The sequence below is a fragment of the Mesoplodon bidens genome (assembly GCF_964165515.1).
Source record: "Mesoplodon bidens genome assembly, chromosome: 2".
In the NCBI taxonomy this organism is placed as follows: Eukaryota; Metazoa; Chordata; class Mammalia; order Artiodactyla; family Ziphiidae; genus Mesoplodon; species Mesoplodon bidens.
In genome coordinates this window covers 88,925,999-88,932,709 of record NC_138177.1, presented here as the reverse complement: position 1 = coordinate 88,932,709, position 6,711 = coordinate 88,925,999, and the positions used below count along the sequence as shown (strand labels likewise).

General features: G+C 38.8%; 1 pseudogene across 1 annotated transcript; it reads left to right on the top strand.

Moving 5' to 3' along the window:
* Window positions 1-2,183: 2,183 nt before the first annotated feature.
* LOC308612398 (large ribosomal subunit protein eL27-like) lies at window positions 2,184-2,727 on the top strand (annotated as a pseudogene). The gene has a single exon. The product of its transcript is annotated as a large ribosomal subunit protein eL27-like (transcript).
* Window positions 2,728-6,711: the final 3,984 nt, after the last annotated feature.

Below are 6,711 nucleotides of genomic sequence, written 5' to 3'. Positions count from 1 at the left end.
ATCCCGGGAAAGCTGGCAGAAGCCCATAAAGGGTGAGAATTCTTACCAAAGTCAGTTCTCCTGGACCTCCAACTGTGGTGCCTGGTTGAGAGAGGAAGGTACAATTTCGCAGTGTTCCTTCCATTCTAGATTCAGTTTGGCAGGAGAAAAATGTTTGTAAGAATTAGATCTTTGGGGGCTTCCCTGGTGGCATAGTGGTTAAGAATCTGCCTGCCAATGCAGGGGACATGGGTTCGATCCCTGGTCCGGGAAGATCCCACATACCGCGGAGCAACTAAGCCCGTGTGCCACAACTACTGAGCCTGTGCTCTAGAACCCTCGAGTCATAGCTACTGAGCCCATGTGCCTAGAGCCCGTGCTCCACAACAAGAGAAGCCACCACAATGAGAAGCCCGTGCACCGCAATGAAGAGTAGTCCCCACTCACCGCAACTAGAGAAAGCCCGCGTGTAGCAACGAAGACCCAATGCAGCCAAAAATAAATAAATAAAATTTATTAAAAAAAAAAAAAGAATTAGATCTGTGAATGGTGGCCTGTGAACTTTCATTTAAGTCCCCACTGGTTCTTGGTCTTTTTCCTCCCAGGGACAGCTATAGCTTTCTCATTTGTTTTGTTTTATGTCCTGAGAACTTGGCTTGGCTTTCTGCCCATCAGGGCACACAGGTTGGCAGTTCTTATGTGTCCAGGCAGCTCAGCTGTCACATTGGGGACCCCCAAAATATGGCTGGACAGAAATGTGGGTCACCAGCTACCAGGGGAATTATCTAAGTCTTTCTTTATTTGATTATCTTTGGGAGTGGCTCTGGATCTTGGGGCTGGGGGAGTAATATCTTTTGCACTTTTCTTTGGGGATGCCTCTTGCATCCATGGTTAAACCATGGTTTTGTTTTTGAGTCATTTGATAGGGATACCTTTGGTTTAAAAGTAAAAGAAAAGTTTGTTCAGTATTGCCAGGAATAGTTACTGTTTGTCCCACCTAAAACGTGTTAATAAAATATTTAAAAGGATTTTTTTTAGTGAGCTTTGTGGTTAGAAGTTGGCCACTCTGGGGAGTTCCTTGATGGCCTAGTGGTTATGATTTGGTTCTTTCACTGCGGAGGCCGGGGCTCGATCCCTGGTTGGGCAACCATCCCACATGCCATCCCACTTGCTGCGTAGCGTGGCCAAAATGCAAAAAAAAAAAAAAAAAAAAAAAAAAAAAAGTTGGTTACTTTGGAAGCTGATATTCAGAGCCTGATAGGAACTGTTTTTAAGGGCTTCTCCATCAAGCTGAAATGAAATTATGTACCCAGAGGGAAAGAAAAACATTCTGAAGCCACTGTGGAAGAATTTACTAAAACATTCAAAAGATGCACAGCTCCAAATCTGGAACATAGGAATCTTTTAATTTTCATCCTAGTTGGAAATCTCCCTGACATAAAGAAGCAAATTGAAGATAATATAGTTGGATGGGTGGGTTCACTGGGCCTCTTGATATCATTCAGCTGGCAACCCAGTTCTTTTAGGAATAAAGAACAACTACTTGTCTTACAAATCGAGTTTTGACAGGAACAGAAATGCAGCTCTAGAAACAATGAAAAGTCTGTCCTTTTTACCAATTTCAAAACCTCCCCTATTCAGCTCAAGAGGCTTGCAGATATTATAAAACATCTGGATTTAGGGAATAAGAGTCCTTCTTGGTGGAATTTACATCCTTTTTCTGTGCCTTTGAGCTTTGAGATGTAAGCGTTCTGCATCTCAAGTATTTAGAGCCATTTCTTTGAAAATGTAGACTTCAGGGAGGTGATTCTTATTGGAAGGACAAAAACAAGTATGTGGGGGGCGATTTGGAAACTAGGTGAAAGTTCTACTAAGTTAAATTATGGATATTCATTGACTAGATCATTTCCAAGTAAGATAAAATACTGAAACATTAATTACTGAACACAGATTTATCTATTTTGGCATTTTATCTACCTTGGCTTCTTATTACAGAGGAACTAAAGATATTTGGGTTTATCGGTAAACGTGTTTTATGCCACATTGAAAAATTTACTGTGAGGAAGAATATACTTCTGGAAATTATGAAATGTATTTATAAATGTGCCAATCCACAGAATGCTAGTGTAACAGTCCACAATTGCTTGCTTCTTAGTTTTCACTAGGAAGTAAGGAGTCTAAGGGTTACGAATTCTCATCGTTATATGTAATTTAAAACTACTAAAATAGGCTGTAGGCCGGAGAGGTTGCTGCCGACATGGGCAAGTTCATGAAACCTGGGAAGGTGGTGCTGGTCCTGGCCGGTCGCTACTCTGGAGGCAAAGTGGTCATCGTAAAGAACATTGATGATGGCACCTCAGACCGACCCTACAGCCATGCTCTGGTGGCTGGAATTGATCGCTATCCCCGCAAAGTGATAGCTGCCATGGGCAAGAAGAAAATTGCCTAGAGATCAAAGATCAAGTCTTTCGTGAAAGTTTATAATTATAATCACCTCATGCCTACAAGGTACTCTGTGGATGTCCCCTTGGACAAAACTGTTGTCAACAAGGATGTCTTCAGAGACCCTGCTCTCAAACGCAAGGCCCGACGAGAGGCCAAGGTCAAGTTTGAGGAGAGATACAAGACTGGCAAGAACAAATGGTTCTTTCAGAAGCTGCGGTTTTAGGTCTGTCTTGTTTCAGTCATTAAAAATACAAAAATACAAAAAAAAAAAAACCTACTAAAATATAGGGGTAAAAGGAAACAACTGTGTGAAAAGTAGGAAGGAAAGTAGATGTGTCTAGGGGGTAAGGAAAGGTATGGAAGGACTTTATTAAAAGTCTTTTTGTCATTTGCAGAGAGTTATTGTTTTACTCATGCTTTCACAGAAATGCTTTGTCTTTAGAGATTCATGGAAAGATCTAGAATACAGGTTTCTGATAAGTTTAAGAGCATAAAAGTGAACTGGGTAAGAATTTTCAGAGCTAATGAAAAAACTGGATTCATCCTGAACAAGAATTAATAACATATGATTAAATGAACTGATGAGGATGATTATAATGTTTTTTACAACTTTTTCTTTGAAACACTGCCGATTCCTTAATGTTTTGTTTTCCAAATTTAAGGAAACCTTTCTCTCTAGCTGTTTATGACTTAAGGCAGTTTGGTAAATTATACCTTTGTAAACAAAAGTGAAACGTTTTTTTCCCTACCTGATCCCTCCAGAATTTGGAAATTGGTTGTGTAGTCTTATTTTCATGGCAATAGAGTGATTTACATAAGCCCAATAAGAATATGTTCTTATAACAGGACACAATTGGAAGCCTTGGTTATATTACCAAAGCTTTGACTGGAATGTCATATTTGAGAATATGCATAAAATCAGATATGACCAGACAGTTTTAAGGAACTAAGGTTGACTTTATGGAGGCAATAAAGCTCCTAAGAAAAACTGGCCTGGCATCTTGTTTATAGGGTTCCAAGAAACCTTACCAGGTGAGTAAGGAAGGTCACTTCCTGGCAGGCCCGAGAACCTCAGGATATCTTGGGGACCTTGAGAAGAGAGGAATTCACCCAAATCTATAGGTATTCCAGATGAAGTCTGAAATGACAAATCCTTGACTTGACTTCTTAATTTGGAGAGCCTTTAAAAGTTCAATCTAAGATTCCTTATGAAAAGTCCTAGCAAAACAGATTTTAAAAGAGCCTATATGGTCAATTACTCTCCTACTGCACCTCTGTAAATAATCAGCCCAAGTTTTATGAGACTAGACTTATTTTGCAAACAAATTAGTCTTACTGTGATTATCTTTGATAGAAATGGGGGTCATTTAATATAAATTTTTATATAAATTTATATAATTTATAAATTTTAAAAAATTGATAAAAAATTTATTTAAAAATTATGTTGCAGTACAAAATTATAATACGATCTTGTGGATATCAGATTCTAGTCCTATTCACTGTCTTTGAGCTTTTGTTATATACTTGTAAACCGGACTGGATCCTGAATTGTTCGTTTTCTCAAATATCTGGCTACTCTCCAAACTAAGATTTCCAGTTTTCTCCTACCCTTCTGATTTGAAATCACTAAGAACAAAGACTAACCTTGAACCTCCTTAGAAGGGACCATACCAAGTCAGCAGTCAAACTTCAGGGCCTTAAACCTTGGGTCCATATCTCCCAGTTAAAAAGGGCTCCTGCAGACTCTTGGAATTGTACAACTGGAGACCTAAAATTAAAATTGGCTTATGGAGGTTCCTCCCCAGAAGCAGATAGCATCTTGAGATGGACAGCTCTCCCGAGATCACGGATCAAGATCTTTATTTCCTATTTGAAACCTTTATAACTTTTGTCTTTTCACTACTTGCTTTTTTCTCTCTGTTAATGCACGGCAAGACAATGCTTCTCTGGCAACTATCGCTGAATCTTGCTAAGGCCATACCTACAGAAGTCCCTAGGTTTTCTTGGTAAGATGATTTGACATAGTAGAATTGCTTTAGATTACTTGTTGGCTAAACAAGGAAGAGTCTGTGCCATAGCAAATACCTCTTGCTGTAGCTGGATCAACACCTCTGGTAGTGTAGCAAAATGCAAGAAATTAAGCCACTGGGCTAAGGCAACAGGAGGCCATTAGACTGAGGTGGCTCTAGTGCTATGTGGCCTACATAAGCAAACCAAAACCTAAGCCTGTAAATGCCTCAAGGTTATGAAACTAAAACCTAAGGACAGCCAGTCACATACTCACATACAGCCAACTAGGCTTTAAGCTGTAGCCAATCAATAATTTCCTTGCTTTGCTTCTGCATTTTCTCTGTAAAAGCCTCTCCCTGAACTCCTGAATGGTAGAGTGCTCCTAACCTCTTCTGGTTTGTCAGTGCCAGCTTCAGATCGATTTTTGCTCAGATAAGCTCTTATCATTTTTAATATGCCTCAGTTTATCTTTTAACATTATGCTCAAGGCAGGGAGTGGGGCCCCAGAGTTGGGCAATACATTTCCTGGGCTATAAATGGCAATCTGCAGCATATTTGTGTACCTTCTGTGTAAGGACTGAAGATTCTGGTTAGTACTTTGGAGTTCCAAGCCCTTTTAATTACTTTTCTATACATGTTACCTTAACTCCAAACACCTCCCATGAAAGGTGTATACTTATATTTAATTTTAATGAAACTTTTTTTTCTATTGCATTTTGGAAATGGTTAAGGCTGTGTCTCCTAGAACGTTACTGGGACAATTCAGTTTTCTTATCCCATTTCCTTCCTCTGCTCCACCCTCCACATCAAAAAAAAAAAAAGTCAACAGGAAATTGCCTTTCATCTTCCCAACACCAACGTTCCAGGTTTTAAACCAGAGTGTATTTTAGGCTGATGTGTGTTTTTCTGGTTTTATCTGGAAAATCTGCACATATTTATGCATGTTCCTTAAAAGATAAGGGGCTTCTCAGGCTCTTAAAAACAACTCTATTATATTTTTGATTCAAGCGCTAGCAGAAGCACAGCTTAGTGGTTTGGGAAGGTGGCCTCTTAAGTTAACAATGGAAAAGATTATCCAATTATGTGGGTCTGTGGTAAGGATCAAACCAACCTTCAGCAGAAGACAAAACCCAAAAGAGGGAAGATGAGTGTTTTTCAGAGAGTTATATGTAGTTACTAACATAATCTAGAAAGCATTTTTTAGTAAACATCTGTAAGACTTTGTTTTGTTTTTGGTAGGTACTTGTTGCTCTTTTAAAGCAGGGCTATCTATGATTCTGATCACAGGATCACATGAGGCTAGCTTTGTATTGCTAGAGAGCTCTGATGCTGAGGGCTGGGTCAGATTTGAAATGTGGCAGAACAATGAGTCATTCCCAGAGGCTAGGAAAGCTGCAAAGATGCTGTCAGAGATGAACCCCTTGAAACATGTCTTTCATACAGAAAGCTTTGAGGTTTAGTGGGAAATGCAGACTTGGTTAGAATCTCAACTTTGCCATTATTTAAGCCTGCACACTCTGGGCAAGTTACCCTCTCTGAATCTGTTTCCAAACCTGTAAAATGTGGCTAATGTTATTTACAGGTTTGTTGTGAGCACTATGTATATACAGTAACTGCACATTAACAGACCTGCTATTGGTACTTAGTTCATTAAAAATGGTTCTTATTAATCATGTGGGGCTTTATATCAAGAGCAAAGAGTTCTTAAGCCACCATTGGGATATTAGTTAAATTTTTACATCTGTACCCAATCGACTTAATAAAGCTTATACGATTTTTAACTAAAATAATTCCCTCAACCTCTGACTTTCTAACTCTTGGCCCTAAAGTTATTCAGCAAGGATGCAGCATGATTTTCTTGTCACCACTATTACCCTCACCCCACTGATAAATACAGTCCATGAAACTTTTTGGCACTTAGGGACTTAGAGTATAATACAAGCACTACCAAGATTTTATTTTCCCTGTCCTCACTCTTTGTGAAGAAATGAGTTAAGATTTGGGGAGGGTTCCCACCATTCCTTAAATTATGAGATCACTGTGCTTAAACTAGCACTTTATATTTGTAGGTGCTTGATATTTTTGAATAAATGATATTATTCTGGAAATTTCTTTGTATACTGTCAAATATTAAATTGCTAGAGAGCAATATGAGCTGCATTCAAATTCAACAAAATGAAGTCTTTTGTATCTTCTTATGCACCATTCTGTTGAGAATGATAAAGTCTGAAGAGAAGATAATGTCCTATACTTTCAAACTGGTAAATTTTCTTCTGG